The sequence below is a fragment of the Pleurodeles waltl genome, chromosome 3_1 (genome assembly GCF_031143425.1).
Source record: "Pleurodeles waltl isolate 20211129_DDA chromosome 3_1, aPleWal1.hap1.20221129, whole genome shotgun sequence".
NCBI lineage: Eukaryota > Metazoa > Chordata > Amphibia > Caudata > Salamandridae > Pleurodeles > Pleurodeles waltl.
The window spans coordinates 1,350,502,369-1,350,520,421 of record NC_090440.1 but is presented as its reverse complement, the minus strand read 5'-3'; positions in this window follow the sequence as shown (position 1 = coordinate 1,350,520,421).

The window sequence follows — 18,053 nt, the reverse complement described above, 5'->3', positions numbered from 1 at the left end:
AGATTTAAGATCATCTTCTCATTCCCAATTATTAATCTCATTTAGGAAACCTCACTCTCCTGTTTCGGCTGCTACCCTAGCGAGATGGGTTAAATGGTTGATGTCTCTGGCGGGCATAGATACTTCTATGTTCGGAGCGCATTCCTCCAGGGGTGCTATGGCTTCTAAAGCATTTTTGGCAGGTTCCCGTTTAGAGGATATTCTTAAATCTGCAGACTGGTCTAATGATAACGTATTTAAAGTTTTCTACTGTAAACCTGTCAATAATATGTCTCTAAATGTAATTAATATGCTTTAAACTCGCATAATAGGAGCCTCCGGTCTTGCCATAAAATGTAGATTTTCCTAGTCTTATGACGGAAAGTCTTAATTTTATTAAAGACACGGAGGCGAGTATTATCCCTCCTCTTTATTAACTTTGTTCTTATTTTCCCTCCCTTCTTTCAGCACCGCTGGCCATCACTCAGCCTTCCACTTAAATCTCTGATTTCAGCCTGGTTTACTACTCTTCAAACTTCCATGACACCGTTCAAAGCCGATCTTCCCGTTGGAGCTACTTACCGGAATCCGTTTTGGCTATCTTGGATTTTGAACTTTTGTTCCGATGTTTTCTCGTTCATTATGGCAATTCTCATTTTGTTTTCCATTGTTTAATTTTAACTGACTCTCTCGCAAGAAAAGAGGGCTGTTCGCAGTCAAGTGATGTCACAAAACCCTTGTTTACAGCTGATTGGTGTACTCTGTTCTGACTATGTTTTTATTCCCATTGGCTATTGTTACTTTGCCTTCTGGGAACTGTAGTATATTTCTTGACTGCTGCTATTTATTAAAGTAAGAAAAGAAACGCATAATACTCGACTCCGTGTCTTTAATAAAATTAAGACTTTCCGTCATAAAACTAGGAAAATCTACATTATGTTCTAAGTATTCTAACTACAACTGAGCAATGATTAAGGCGAAGTAACAGTTTAATTACTCATGCACTGTCAGGAAAATTTGAGATTTCTTATGTCACATAGCAGTACAACTTCCACAAATGTGCACAAGGTGGTGCAGTTCTAATGGTCCTAATCCCTGCAGCCTGATGTCCTATCCGTAGGAACAGGACTCTAGGCAATAAGATGTGATTAGGTTCTCTCTCTTTTTCTCTCTCTCTCTCACTCTCTCTGTCTCTATTTCGCTCCCTTTCTCTCATCACATTTTAAATATGTAGGCAGTGTTAATAGCCAATCATTACTTGGCACAGCCATAGTCATAATGTCACAGGTACTCTGTCATAACATAAAGACATAAGAACATTGGATATTCTTTTTAGGGCTCGCCCGCGAAACCACATGCATTGTCACTTGCAAGACATTTTGTTAGTTTGCAGGGGTCTTCGAGCCCGCCCATGGCTTATCATTGGTGGGCTTCATTGTCAGTCTCATTTCCTTGCTTCTCTTTGGTCAGTGAGTGCCTGCTTCAGTTCCTATTTGTGTTTGTCCATCACCTGGAGAATAGTCCAAGTACTGCTTTCTTGCCTAGTTAGTGTCCTTCCACTGCTCCTGCTTTCGGGCTACTTTATTCTTTTAGTTGTAGTACTTCATAAGAGTTCATGTGCTTGCAGACTGTCTCCCGCTCTGTCATCCAGCTCCATGCTATTGCTTGCTTGCTCCTCCCACCTTCATGTCTCTCTTTATTATTGCTTTCCTCTCCCACCCTCCTGTCCCTGTCTGTGTTGTTGCTTGACCCGCCTATCCTTGCTGTGTTGTTTCTTGCCCCATCCCAACCTTCCCATTGTTTTTTGCCACCCTCCATTATTGTTCCTTGTCCCCTGACATCCTTCCCTGTTGTTGCTTGCCCTCTCAACCTTCCCAGTTGTTGCTTGCCTCCTGCCACCTACCCGCTTGTTGTTTACCCCCTTCTATCCTCCGTCACTGCAGGAAAACAAAAAACATTGGCAAAGTCAATAGATCTCTCCAAAGCGAGCGCTATTTCCTTTGTCAATTTATTTAGCCATGTTTTAGAGCAGAGCGACTGCTGTCTAACAGGGCTGAAAGTAAAGAAAAAAACAATATCTGTTGGCCAACTTGGCCGGATCTTAGCGCATTTTTTCTTTATTTTCAGCCATGAGGCACAAAAGCCGTGCTGTTGTACAGCGTGGCTAAATTAAACATTACCATCTGGCAAAACCAATAACAAGATGTATTGCCTTTGCCAATGCTTGATTAGGTTCAGCCTGCAGACTTCATTTAACCGTCTAATGTTAAATACCTATTGTGGACAATACTTACTGAGGGCTTTGGGTCAGGCCATTGTTTACCATGGTTGGCTTTCTTGTCAATCTCAGTTGTCTGCTTTTTATTCTACTGCTTTCCTTCCTGCATTTGTCCATAATCTAGAGCATAACTTTGTTATGATCCTTTTGATTGGATGAACTGTAATTGTACACTGCTTAGAATCAGGGTACAACATGTTCCTTTTCTTTGAGAACTCTATGTGATTGATTGCTGTCTCCCTCATCTCCCAAACCCCACCCTGCTCTGTGTGTTGTTAATTTATTCGTCCCAGCTTTTCTGTTGTTTCCCCTACCCCTCTCCCTGTCCCTCCTGGTACTGTTTCTTTTTTTTTTTTCATTTTTACACACACCCCGCTCTTACTGCTCATCAGTGATTACTTCATCATCCCCCTCATGGCTACCCAACCCACTGTTGATCTCCTGTCCCGTCTTGCGGCTTGCATTTATTTTTTTTATTTTTTTGAGAGCTTGACAGCTGCAATTTGATAGCTAGCTGCTCCTTCCTAAAAACATTTTTCTTTCATGCATTCTTTAAGTTTGTTTTTTTCATTTATGACCCCAGAATACACGTCCACTATCTAATAGTAAAAAAAACACAAGCATTGTCAAAGCCAATAGTTCTCGCCTATTCAAGAGCTATTTGCTTTGCCAATCTGTTTTAGCCATGTTTTACACCCGTGTAGCTGCTGTTGAGCATGGCTAAAAGTTAGTGGCTTAAAGGAAAGTTGCATGGAGTGTCGGAGAGGGAATGGCGAAAAGTGGACTATAGTGTTGGAGAGTGGAATGGTATAGAGTGTTGTGTATTGGAGTAGGATAGAGTGGAGTCCTGTACAGTGGCATACATTGGAGTGGAGTGGAGTAGAATAGAGTAGACTAATGTAGAGTGCATTGGTGTAGAGTAATGCAGTGTACAGTGCCACAGAGTGTAGTAGCGTAGAGTGCAGCGGCTGAGAATTCAGCAGCATACAATGCAGCATCGTAGAATGCAGTGGCATGGATTAGAGTGTTGCATAGAAGAGTGCAGTGGCATAGAGTGCAGTTGTGCAGATTGTGATGGTGCAAAGTAGATCATAGTCCACAGTAGAATATGGTGGTTGTAGGAGGCTGGCCTGGCTTGTAGTGGGTACCAAAGGTACTTACACCTTGTGCCAGGTCCAGTTATCCCTTATTAGTAGAGAAGAGGTGTTTCTCGCAGCTTAGGCTGATAGAAGGTAGCTATGGCAAAGCAGCTTAGGCTGAACTAGGAGACATGCAAAGCTCCTACTATACCACTTATATCATATGCACAATATCATAAGAAAACACAATACACAGAGTTACTAAAAATAAAGGTACTTTATTTTTATGACAATATGCCAAAAGTATCTCAGTGAGTACCCTCAGTAAGAAGGTAAGTACTATACACAAGTTATATGTACACAAACCAAAATCAGGTAACTAAGAGCAAGAAGAGTAATGCAAACAGTGTAGAATTACAATAGGTTGCAATAGGCAAGCATAGGTATAGGGGCAACACAAACCATATACTCCAAAAGTGGAATGCGAATCACGATTGGACCCCAGACCTATGTGAGCTTGTAGAGGGTCGCTGGGACTGTAAGAAAACAGTCAGGGTGTCCAAGATACCCCACCCCAAGACCCTGAAAAGTAGGATTAAAGTACACCTACTACCCCAAAAGAGCACAATAGTCGTGATAGGGGGATTCTGCAAGAAGAACAAACACCAGCAGTGCACTGACAACGGATTTCCGGACCTGAGGACCTGCAAGGCAAGGGGACCAAGTCCAATAGTCGTGACAGTGTCCGGGGGGGCAGGAGCCCAGGAAACCCCAGATGAAGGTGCAAGGAAACTGCCTCTGGTTGGAAGAAGCTTGGAGTTCTGCAAGAAAGAACAGGACTAGGAACTTCTCCTTTGGAAGACAGATGTCCCACGTTGCGATGAAGCTTGCAGAAGTATGCCCATGCAGAAATACCACAAACAAGCATTGCTAGCTGCAAGGGTGGTGGTAGAGGTTTTTGGGTGCTGCTGAGGACCAGGAAGGACCAGGATGTCGCCTTTTGGAGGAGGAGACAGAGGGGGCGCTCAGCAACTCAGAGAGCCCTCACAGAACCAGGCAGCACCCACAGAAGTACCCCAACAGGCACTTAGAAGAAGAGTGAACCAGAGTCCACGCGAAGTTACAAAAGGGGGTCCCACGACATCGGAGGACAACTCAGAAGGGTGTGCACTGCAGGACGGAGTGCTGGGAACCCAGGCTATGCTGTGCATGAAGGAACTCCTGGAAGAGTGCACAGGAGCCAGAGCAGCTGCAATTCACACAGTACACAGCTTTGTAGTCTAGCGTGGGGAGGCAAGGACTTACCTACACCAAACTTGGACTGAAGAGTCACTGGACTGTGGGCGTCACTTGGACAGAGTTGCTGTGCTCCAGGGACCACGCTCGTCAGGATGAGAGGGGACCCAGAGGACCAGTGATGCAGTCTTTTGGTGCCTGCGTTAGCAGGGGGAAGATTCCGTCGACCCACAGGAGATTTCTTTGGAGCTTCTGGTGCAGGGTGAAGGCAGGCTACCCCCAGAGCATGCACCACCTGGAAACAGTCGAGAAAGCAGGCAGGATTAGGCGCTACAATGTTGCTGGTAGTCGTCTTGCTACTTTGTTGCAGTTTTGCAGGCGTCCTGGAGCAGTCAGCGGTCGATCCTTGGTAGAAGGTGAAGAGGGAGATGCAGAGGAACTCTGGTGAGCTCTTGCATTCGTTATCTGAAGAATTCCCCAAAGCAGAGACCCTAAATAGCCAGAAAAGGAGGTTTGGCTACCAAGGAAGGAGGATTGGCTACCAAGAGAGGTAAGAGCCTATCAGAAGGAGCCTCTGACATCACATGCTGGCACCGGCCACTCAGAGCAGTCCAGTGTGCCCCCAACACCTCTGTTTCCAACATGGCAGAGGTCTGGGACACACTGGAGGAGCTCTGGGCACCTCCCCTGGGAGGTACTGGTCAGGGGAGTGGTCACTCCCCTTTCCTTTGTCCAGTTTCGCGCCAGAGCAGGGCTGGGGGATCCCTGAACCGGTGTAGACTGGCTTATGCAGAGATGGGCACCATCTGTGCCCATCAAAGCATTTCCAGAGGCTGGGGGAGGCTACTCCTCCCCAGCCCTTCACACCTATTTCCAAAGGGAGAGGGTGTAACACCCTCCCTCCTTTGTTCTGCCTTCCTGGGCCAGGGCTGCCTGGACCCCAGGAGGGCAGAAACCTGTCTGAGGGGTTGGCAGCAGCAGCAGCTGCAGTGGAAACCCTGGAAAGGCAGTTTGGCAGTATCCGGGTTCTGTGCTAGAGACCCGGGGATCATGGAATTGTCACCCCCAATACCAGAATGGTATTGGGGGTGACAATTCCATGATCTTAGACATGTTACATGGCCATGTTCGGAGTTACCATTGTGACGCTATACATAGGTAGTGACCTATGTATAGTGCACACGTGTAATGGTGTCCCCGCACTCACAAAGTCCGGGGAATTTGCCCTGAACGATGTGGGGGCACCTTGGCTAGTGCCTGGGTGCCCACACACTAAGTAACTTGGCACCCAACCTTCACTAAGTGAAGGTTAGACATATAGGTGACTTATAAGTTACTTATGTGAAGTGGTAAATGGCTGTGAAATAACGTAGACGTTATTTCACGCAGGCTGCAGTGGCAGGCCTGTGTAAGAATTGTCAGAGCTCCCTATGGGTGGCAAAAGAAATGCTGCAGCCCATAGGGATCTCCTGGAACCCCAATACCCTGGGTACCTCAGTACCATATGCAAGGTAATTATATGGGTGTTCCAGTATGCCAATGTGAATTGGTAAATTTAGTCACTTGCCTGTTAGTGACAAATTTGGAAAGCAGAGAGAGCATAACCACTGAGGTTCTGGTTAGCAGAGCCTCAGTGAGACAGTTAGGCATCACACAGGGAACACATACAGGGCACATACTATGAGCACTGGGGCCCTGCCTGGCAGGGTCCCAGTGACACAAGGACTAAAACAACATACATACAGTGAAATATGGGGGTAAGATGCCAGGCAAGATGGTACTTTCCTACTGTGGTGCAGTGTAGAATATGGTGCTGTAGAGTGCAGTGGCATAGAATTGAGTGATACAGAGTGCAATGGTGTAGAGTGGCATGATGCAGAGTAGAGTGGCATAAAGTTCAGTGGTGTAAAGTGCAATGTTGCAGAGTAGAGTATCATAGAGTGCATTGGCATAGAGTGCCATGACACTGAGTCCAGTTGTGCGTTGTAGGGTGCAGCGGCATGGAGTAGAGTGCAGTGGCATGGAGTGGTGTAAGGTAGAGTAGAGTCAATGGGTCTACAGTGCATTGGCGTAGAGTGTTGCAGAATATCATGGCCTAGAGTACAGTGGCCTAGAGTACAGTGGCACAGAATTCAGCAGCATGCAATGGGGCATCATAGAATGCAGTAGTGTAGATTAGAGTGCTGCATAACAGAGTGCAGTGGTGCAGAATAGAGTGGAATAGAGTGTAGTGTTCCAGAGTGGTGCAGAGTGAAGTTGTGCAGGGTAGATTAGAGTAGTCTAGACTGGAGTGGTGTATAGTGCAGTGTCGAAGAGTGCTGTGGTGTAGAGTACAATAGCGCAGAGTGCATTGGCATACAGTACAGTAGTGCAGAGCAGAGTAGAAAGGCTAAGAGTGAAGTGTTGTAGAGTGCAGTGGCGTAGAGTGGAATGGTGCAGAGTGGAGTAGAGTGCTGTGGTGCAGAGTGCAGTGGTGTGCACTGGTGTAAAGTGGAGTGGTGCAGAGTAGAGCGGAGTGGTGTGGAGTGGTGTATGCATGCAGAGCTGTTACAGACAACAAATTTTCAATTGAAATGACCATTACATTTGCACAGACATATAGTTTTACTAATAAAACTATACAGCGCACAAATGATAATGTGCGGAAATTGCATCACCTATTGTACTGATTTGTTTTGATCACATTAAAGTATTTGTTTCCAGCACAATTCAGAAGTAACAAAAAATGTGCTTCATTTGTGTGTTCCCAATTCTGATATATTCTCAAACACTTCCACAGTTCATTTAAATGTTTTAGTGTGCTAGAAAAAAAAAACTTTCCTGACACACCAAGATATTCACACAAATCCTTTCACTATGAAGTCAGAGAAAGAAAAGTAAACACCAACCTCCCTCAGAAGACAGAGCCTGATATTTGACCTCTGTCTTTGAATGCACAGCAAATGTGACAAGATAAGAACAAGATTTACAGGCCTGTTTACAGAGAGGAGCAGTCGTGGAAGAATACAAGAGGAGTTGGTGTGAAAAGGCTTTGCTTCTTGGAAGGAACAAACTCACACCGGACACCCTAAAAAAGCATAGCAGCAAATAGGAGGCCAGAAATGTGAGTTACAAGCCACAAAGCTAATGGCAATGATGAAATGATGAAATGCATTCCAAGGGAAGTGCTATGAGTGTCCCCAAGAAGTCTTTAGCAAACCAGCTGCACTGTCTGGTAGGATTTGACATAAAAATGGTTACTGGATCATGATGCATGAGTTTGGATGTCACCATGTTTCACATTATATCAGCTACCTTTGCAGGGTTTCTCAATTAAGAGCCTATATCTCACCGTAAAACACAAAGTGAGCTCTCAACCACTCCAGAAGATGGGTTTATGGCTCCCATTTGGAGGCTCTACACAGTCAATCTCCATTCTGTGGTGTGAAAAATCCCCAGGACATTGGTAGCAGAACTTAGAAGCTTTGTATTTTTTGTTGAAGGACAAAGAGGTGGTGAGAAGGGCCTCAGGCTCTTATTGGCACAAAACCCTGCCGCCTCCTCATACAGTGAAAAGTTTTCAGAAATTGGTATATCTACATATGCTTGATGACGACAATAGGTCTGCCATAGAGTCATGATCACTGCTTGCAGGATAACTTATGCACGTATATCAGTTATCACATTTTTATTTATTTATTTAATGCTGTTACTGTTCTGTATTGGCAATGGTCATTTTTCAGCTTTTTTTCTGATGTTGAACAGCATCAGAGTAAAAAAGCATCGGCAAGCTGAAAGGCAAGACCTATTGGCTTTGCCAATATTGGTATTACCCAAACAGGCCTTGCAGACTTCCATGTATTATATGTTTACAGACATATAAAAAAGGTTTCACTTCGAGTGCCTTAACCTCACTCTACCAAGACTTACAACTTTAGGTGCACAGGGTTTCTAACAATATTTAGTGTAACAGTAATCAAGAGTGGTAGCATAATTACTGATGAAATCAGTACCTGCCAGATAAAATAGTATGTGTGCCAGACCATGATTCATGGAGGTCCTAAAAGGTATACATGTTCTTTTAAATTTGGTCAATCCTCCGTCATTCTGCCTGGTTTCAGCTTATTCCAGGGTTTCCAACTGTCAAGTTTCAATACACAAAGGCTATTGGCATTGCAAGTACCCCCGTGCAGTAGTGCTCGAACAATTTTCAGAGTGTGGGTGATGCCGTCAATGTTACATTGTCCTGTCATTGCGATTGCGATTGAAAAATCCAAGCATCACACAAAGAAGGAGTGTAGCAAATGAGTCATGCATGAGGTAAAGGTGTGGTTGGTAGCTGGTGGAGCATTTTGAAGCATTCTGTCACAAATATATTACTAAAGCTTGGGGTGGTAGCAACTGTCATTTACAAGCCGCACATTTCCATTGAAATGGCCACAAAATGATCACTGACTTGCAGTGTACTGATAAAACTATAAAGTGCACAAGTGATAATGTATGGAAATTAGGTTTCAGTAATTATTTGAACATTATCAAGCAAAGCCTATTGACTTATTTTAATTCTATTTAATTTGTTGTTTGCATTACACTTCAGAATTACAAAAATGTGTTTTATTTGTGCTTTTCTAACTGCTGATATGTTTTGAAATATTTGTACAGTTATTTTATTTTAATGTTATAGTGTCAGAAATAAATTACACCCTAGAGACTTTTTTCTACCATATCTGCACCAGCGAGATTGTCAGATAATTCAGTTTACAATATCCTCTAACTTTGCAGTTAGAAAAAGAAACACTCAGTATAGGCAGCAATTGTCTGATGACATTGACTGACATTTGACTTCACCTTTGAATGTGCGCAAATGCAGCAAGATAAAAACATACTCTAAAGATGTTGTTGCTCATTCACCTTGTGAACTCTGGCATGATTATCTTGGGGGTGCAGGAGCACTCCCAGCACCCCTACTTCCAGTGGCAATGTTTGCTTACTTCTTTTACAATAGCTTTGCTTCCTGTTCATGTTTTTGCCCCACTCCTGGAGCATAAATCCTTTACCATCCTTTTGATTGGATGACTTCTATTCTTCAATGTTCACATTCAGGGAGCAACTGTTTTATGATTTTTTTCTTTAGCATTACATGAGAGTGCATGTGTTTACTTGCTCTCTCCCTCGTGTGCTACTGCTCCCCCTTAAATGTTTGCCTCTTATATTTTTGGTGTTGCTCCTCACTTCTCCCACCTTGTCTAGAAAAGAACACCATCAAGTATATTTTTGCTAGGGTTGATTAAAGAGCAGGCTTTAAGGTTTGTTTTGGTTTACCTCCTGCATTGAACATATTGAATGAAAGTTCAGGCCGTGGCACACAAAGAATGTTATGGCACAGGGGTGTAAGCTGGCTGCTGCACTCACTCAGCTGGTGCTTGAGGCAGAGGGTGTACTTGGCATAAATGAAAAGGGAATGTCCCTTCTCCTAGAGGCCCATAAATCGGCTCCCTGGCACTACTGCAGAGGACCAAACAGATGGAGCATAGTTTTTCAGTATCCTGTGGAAAGCAAATTGGACCGTGGCAGGCATTTTCCTTTAAAATGTGACTGTCGCTTATTCTTTTTAAAACATGTTCCGAGTCCCCTGTGTGAAAGTTATTTAAAAATAAATCATGTAATTTGTAAATAATAAATTCAAATATTCAAACTTTTGAATTATTAGTGTGCTCTTCTGCCACTGTTTTGAAATGCTTTTCTTTTACTGTTTTTAAACAATGCTATATGACCATCCATAATGAAGCCCAATTGCCTGACACTCATTATATAAAGGCAAGACCTACTGACTTTGCCAAGACTTGTTTTACCTGATAGTGGGGAGGTTGTGAGTGTTTGAACAGCAGAGGGTGAGAAGATGCACTACAGGGCAGCACGGCTGACAGGGAAGGGTATCACTGTGGCAGAAGTTGTCGCTCTGCCTCAAAAAGCAGGTCAGGTGCAGGATCGGACTTGGACAGAAAATAGGTAGACAACACAATATATGTGGTCTCCATTTGCAAACAGGTGGTTAAAAACAAGTGGTAATAGCAGGGATATCAATAGTTGAAAAAAAGAAAACACGGCTCACCTGCCCATAAAACTGGCCCACAACTGCTAAACAATTGGCTCACACACTCGTCCGTCAGACCCGCCCATCGGGCACTGTCTGATCGCCCCAAAGGCTAGTCCGACCCTGGTCACGTGGCAACCCCTCCACACATAAATGGTGTCCTTCGGTGAAAGCTGTTCAGGTGGTCAAAGGCCCCTGCTGTCCGTGGGAGACCTCGCACATAGGAATGTTTCCCTGCATCTGGCGACAGCTCTCTGGGGATGGAAGCATAAAAATAACTCTGGAGCCTGGACCAAGTGTGCTGGGAACCAAACTCACAAAATTTTGTGAGAAAGAGAGGGGAAAGGGTCTGGCAGCCATGCTGGGTGACATCTAGCCCCTCAAATTCCCAGTGAGGCGAAGCGCGTCGGTAGGAGTTTTTTGTAGTGGAACATGGGACCAAAAATGAGATGGTTGATCCAATCTGTATTTTATATATTTTCAAATGGAATGCAAAGGAAGATTTTGGCAAATTGCAATAATACAATTTGAAAATTTGAGCTCGAGGCTGAGACTTCCATTCTCCATCCCCTCGAGGAATCTATTCAAGCGGCAGGAAACAGACTACAAGAATAAGGCGCTGTATAAAAATATTAGTGACTTACATTTATATGAAACCATCCAAATTTTTCCGTAGCTCACTCTGCAAAATAACCAACTCATAGTACTCACTTTTTACATAAAGGCGTCTGCCATGTTACAGTTTTAATACGGCACACATTGTGCGTTGTTTTAAAACTGTAACGTGACAGCCAACATTGTGTCAAAACTCTAAGAAACACCAACGCGCACGCATTGCCCATTGGCCAGAGATCCCAATCGACAATGCGTCCGTGCTTGTGTTTCACAGTGTTAGTTTTCACTTTACGAAGTGGGAGTGTTTGGACACGGATCGTGTTAGGCTGGAGAGTCCACGATGCCCGAACTTAGCCACATCCAGGCATCTGCCTCAAGCCAGGCTCGAGCTCTCAACGGTTCGTCGATCTCTAGACACCTACACACGCTTGGGCCTTTAACGCCTCTCATGCGCCGTTGTGCGCACAGGTGATGTTCCTTTGAAATGTCTGGAAATTGACCTTCGTATGCGTGATGTTGTGTGTCGCAGTGTGATTACCCGCACGTGTCTGACGGGTGGTGGGGTTCCTCTTGCCTGGAATGCCTTTGGGTTTTCTCTTCCTGGACTCACACAGTTCGATCAAGCGGAGAAGCCGGGATTTTAATATATTTGCACTGTGTCCAAAATCTGCAGCTGAGTACTAGACATCCTATCCTTCTGAGTAACCCCGCCGTCCACCATGAAATCCACAGTGCCAACTCACAGACTTCAATAATCCTGGAGTCAGGTGGGAACATTTTGGAAATTGGCAGAAGGGCTGCGTTTGCAAGCATGAGCTAACTTATATTTCGCATTTTAAGGGTGCATCCGTCTGCTGACGTTTTTTGTTGTTTGCATGTGGTTAATTACACATAATACTTATTTCTTTAAACCAGCATTTACTGTAAATCGATTTGCTTGAAAATCAGATAAATAAATCTGTTTTCATTCAGAGGGGCAAAGTTCTGGAAAGTTAATCCCCAAAATTACTTAACGAGGATGGTTGTTCAAAGCCAATATTTATTGACGTTTCTTTAACAGCAAAAACATTAGCATTATCAGAAACGAGAAGGGCACCCTGGGAATTTGCCGCCCCTTCATTTCCTCATCAGTGGGCCCTCAAGCCCCAGTCTCCAGCCCATTCGTTAGTTCCCTTAGATTGGAAGAGCTCCCTGCATATCCCCTCCCTCGGAAGAGACCGAGGCATCCGGTCCCTTGACCTTCCCATATTCCCATGGGCCGGAAAAGCCTGGGACAGCCTGCCCTGCACATACCCATCAGTGAGTCTAGGACCCCCGCCCCATACATTCTCACCAACGGGAAGTGGTTCCCCTTCATATTCACATGGACAGGCCGGGACCACCTGGCCCCGCGCGTTCCCGCCCTCTACCCCGGTACCCGAATCCCTGAACATCCCCAAGAGCCAAGACAATTTGGGACCCCCAACCCCTGCATATTTATTCCCTGCATACCAGCGAGCACGGAACCCTCTACCCTACACTCGCAGATAAAGGAGAGGTGGGGCGCCATCGAACAAGTTACTAACCAATGCCCACGTGCGCCTGAGCCCCTTCCCGCGCCCTCCTCGCGCTCAGTGTTTTCAAGACAATGGTGGCAGACAGTCACCATCCGGACACGTCACCCGCGACGGAACGTGGTATTTTAATGAATAAGTTAATTACTGAATGAGTCACCAAGCCTCTGCGGGGGTGGTCACACCCCGCGGCCCCCACCCCACCATCCTGCCTCCTAGTATAGTACATGCCATTGTCGACGAACGGCTGTTTGCACTCCACTTGCAAGGGTCCCTCAGATTCACCCACCCAGGCCCCGCCGCCGTATCTTGCCCAACCCCCATGCCCGAAGGAACAATGAGGCCTGTTTTTCTGAAGGAAGCACCGGGCCCCTCGAAAGATGAAAAAAAACAGAAATAGCAGGAAAAGAGTCACACGCATATAAACACAACGCTGCGGCCCCTCCATTATCCCCCACCCTCCAAATCCGACTTCCAATTCCGAGAGGTTGGGAGAAGTGATATCAGCCTTCACCGTCTATACTCAGGGGATCCGCTTCTCTGGCTTCCTCTAGATATTTTGGGTGGGGGTTATTCTAGGCCCCATTTACAATTGTAATCATAACCCATTTAGCAATCTATGCATAGACGAGTTCATAAGGTGCACTACTTGCCTCTGTCTTCTAGGCACTGACGGATATATCGGGTACCAGCTTTATATGCTTTTGGGTTTCACTATAATGGAGGCCTGTCAGCGGCTTGGGTTTCTTGTGAGGTAGACGCGCAGGTGCGTTGAACAGTTTATGTCCTCTTTTGGGGAGGTCACGGGTGAGGTTATCTAGTGATACCCGGTGGCGGCTGCCGCCAATCAAAAGTAGTGGGGCATGGGGAAGGAGGTGTCCGAGGCAAGGTTGTGTGTGTTTTGGGGGGGAGGGGTGCTGGGGTGTCAAAAGAAAAAAAACGTACCTGCTGCTACTGCTCCCGGTCCCGCGGCCGACCGCTTCCTCTCCTCCCTGCAGTCACACAAAAGCACAGGCTCCCAATCCAGATGATGATGCTCTCATGCTATACCAAGCAAGAGAGCAGTCCCGGGACTGGCCTGAGAGGGCTGGTCTGATGCTCGCTCAGGCACAGGGAGCCTGTGACATTTCTCCACCCTGCTGTGCAATACAGCTGGGTTGGAGAAATGTAAGTTTGCATGTCTGTGTGACTGGCCTAAGACGGTCGGCCAAACCAACATGCGCATTTTACAGTGCTCACCACTACTCCTCCCTATGGCCCAGCCCTGCCTTAGATTCCATGGCTGTCAGAGAGACAGCAAAGAATAAAATGATAATAAAATTATTTTATTTGTCACTGCCTAACTCTGAGCAGTGGGGGCGACGGTCCTCCACTATTACAGAGGAGCTGCCCCTGGTGATACTAGAGGACTCAGTGCCTGGGACACATCTTTTACATCCATGGTTCTTTAGTTTACAAATCACTCAGGTAATAGTAATCTGTATTGCGTGATTTACAAAAAACAAAACAATTGCAATACATTGCAGTACGTAATAAAATCAGTGCTTAATTTGTGCTTGTTGTTTCCAGGGCTGAGCACCGGCACTTATTTTTGAGGGCTGGCGCTTATTCTTCTGCCTGAAGCATTTGCTTCGAGCAAAAGACACATATGGGAAAGACGGATGGAGGGAAAAACGGAAAAGCGTCACAAAGGGTGAAAGTAAAAAGCTGCAAGGGTGAGCTGAAGGGGCAGCGAGTAGCTTTATATGGATTGAAGAGACCCGAGATGGGTTCAGGATTACGCTGCCCCAGTATTCCATGTTCACACATTTAATTACAGCAGTCGCATGTTTAAGAGGAGGGCTTTGGGCACCAGCACCTTTGTATTTACAAATTAAGCACTGAATAAAATACTATAAAAACATCATGTTAAGATTCAATCAAATGAAAGACACAGGTAGGCCTTCATCCAGTGCCGTTCTGGAAAAGTACATGGTGTATTGTCTCACAAAGTGCTGGTGCAACAAACTGAGCGTCTAAAAGGCCTAACATGTAATCTTAAAATGACATAGTTAGGGACGTTCTAATAAAGTGCATGGTGTATTGTCACAAAAAGTGCTGGTGCAGCAGGCCGGACATCTAAAAGGCTTAACATGTAATTACGTACAAAGAATATTATCACAAGGTGTGCGGAGACACTCATGTCCCTGTCAACAGTAATTGACAAAAAAGCAATAAAACCAGCTGGGTGACTAAGCAGCTTAACATATAACGTAATGTCAGAGATATTGTCTCAGAAAGTGCTAGATGCTCAGGAGCCAACATATACCTGTTCGATGGGTATAATCATCTCCCAAGGGCATTGAAGTAAGAAAGTCCTCAGATGAACAATAAAACCTCATGTTAAAAGTCAGTCGTATGAGAGGCCCAGGTAGGCCTTTATCCAAAAATAAGTACACAAAAGGAGAGCACTGGGAGTGTTGCTAACCCACACCGCCTCCCAAAAGAAATCTATATAATCACTAAAGGTGTGGGGTAGTAGGAACTGAGGGTAGGACTAGGTCAGTCTTCATTCAGTGCCTGGTATTTAGTTAGGTCGCTTTAAATCCTAAGGCGGAGAAATCGTGGTTGGAAAATGTCCAAGCAAGAGGGTGCTGTGTTGTCCTACAGGAGGAGGGGGGATTTCCCTTACGGACTAGGTGGTCTCACACACATAATAGTGTCTTGCTTCATCATTTGACCACCTAGCCCCACCCAAGTAAGATGATACTACTTGGGCGGACTCAACCTCTTGGTTAAAAGAACCAGAGGGAGTGCTGAAATTAAACTGACTGGATAGTTACATAGATCCAGAAGGGGTGAATAATAAAATTACCAAACATGTCACCAGTAGCTACTGCTAGTTTTAATGATGGTGCATGCTGGTAAGACTAAGAACAAGGGGGAGAGGCTCGTTAGAGAATAATGTCTCTTGGAGTCTAAAAAGAAATACGTATGACCAACATGTTTCTGCCCTCACTAGGTGCTGGTAGGTCAGGGGCATTCGTCAGGGTCGGAGCACACGCAATAAGTGGGGTGCTCAAAGTGAATAATGTATGGCCTACCTGAACAAGTAGTTCATGGTGGGGTAGGTCTGTGATAGATAATAAATAAATAAACCACAATTTATTCAAAATGAAAAGGATATATTCAGAGTGAAAAAAGCGACCTAACTAAATACCATGCACTGAATGAAGACTGACCTAGTCCTACCCTCAGTTCCTACTACCCCACACCTTTAGTGATTATATAGGCCTTTATCCAAAGACACTCCAATAAGGGGCTAAGTGTGATGTCGCAGAATGTGCTGATACAGCAGCAACCTGGGCGTCTAAAAGGCTTGACGTGAAAAAAGCGAGAAGCATTGTCACAAAGAGTGCTAAAACACTCATGGGCCAGAGGGTGCTTGAAGAAACTAAGAAAGCGGCGCAATACAATTTACAAACAGCAAGCGGGGAGGCAAAGAAAGTTAGAGTAAACCTCCCAGAAGCACAGAAAAGAAAAGGCTAAAATCCTGAGAGGAAAACAGTAGGACCTATAATCACCCCAAGCCATTTCTACCTTTTGGATCTGAGCCCAATTTCTCTTGTATCTCTGAAAAAACTGCACCAGAGCACAATTGAGCCTAGTGTCGGATGGCTCAAAGCATGCCATCACTGCATCCCTGCGAGATCTGATGCCACGTGTGTTCCATTGTCACCAGAGAAGCTGGCGTCCACCTCCAAGAGAGTGGGGTTAAGGCACCGTACGTGAACAATGTCTTCTTGACTCTGTGGTCATAAGTGGCAAGGCTCATCCACCCCATATCTTTTCCATGCAGGCAGGTGATTTAAGATCGGCAGTAGACCCAACCTGTATTTCATGAACTGGGCCTTGGTCCAGTCGTTAAAAGATTCACTTAGATAGCTCTGCAGTTTTCACCTCATATAGCTTTGGAGTGCCATCCGACCATGGTGCCAGTGAGACAAAGAATCCTTATTAGCTAGCGACAACAGCAGATGAGAGATATCTTTTGCTAGGTTTTTAAACTGCTGATGGCTTATAGGAAAAACCCATGCGTTTGTTAGGCAGAGAGTGTTCAGAGCCTGGTGCAGATAGACATTGGCTGGGGAGCGGGTGTTTGCATCCACTTCAGACCAAAAGAAGTGACTGATGAGCTTTCCTTTGCCAGTTTTAGGTCATGCCAAAATATCGCAAAGGCTACAGTTCACATAAATGGCTGCTTAGCAATGCCAAACTCCAGCCTGATTTGCACAGGGGATGAATACGAAGGTAACTGGAAAATATATCTATAGATTTCAAGTAGCTTTTTGTCCAAAATACTACTGTCTCACTCCCTTAAGGCCTCACTTCCGTAGAAGAGTGTCAGTTGAACCTTTGCTTTTGTTACTCACAGGATCGTTGTAAGAGTAGGGCCTTTCAATTGTATGTGGAGGCACCACAGCCTATATGCCAAGACGAGACCCTTTTTCCTAATTTCCTCTATGGTCCCCAAATCTCTCGGTCTCACTAAAGAGAATGCAAAGGTACTTAAAGCATTTGGTGACCCCTATCTTTTCTTTGCTTAAAGCCCACATAGGTTTATGTTGCTTGGAGCATGGATTACAAGGATCTTGGTCTTTTAATTATTGATTAATAGACCATTCCTGGCTGAGTGGACTAAGGTGACACCCTAAAGACGCTGTATGCCAACCTTAGTTCTACTGACCAAGTCGTCTGCATACATTAGATTTGACAGATGGAAGCCCCCTAGCTTGGGAGGATGAGAATTAAAGCTGAAGTAATGTCGGACAGAAACAAGTTAGATAAGGTTGGAGGAAGAACACAGCGCTGCTTGAGGCCTTGGGTAGTGTTGATGGGCCTGGACAGGCGTGAGCCGTCCCCATTTTTAATTCTGGCCCATGTGTCTTTAGTTTACAAATCACATAATTTGGGGAGTCTTACTTCTGGTTCAGTTCCAGAGGCATCATGACACCCCTAGATTACCAAGCTTGAGCGCCAGTGAGTGCCAATGGGGAGTGCTGCATAATATAAAGCATTTACATAGTTTCTTCAATCAGAAATGCTGGTCTCCAAACAGAAGCTCATAAATAGGTCTGCAAGAAGTGCTGTAATTGGAAAATATTTATTCTCACAGCCCCTAATTCGTGGTCAAGGAGTGGCACAGGAAAGGGGGTGGAGTCAAGTGAAGTGGAGCTTGATAAACTTAGTCTGACATTCAA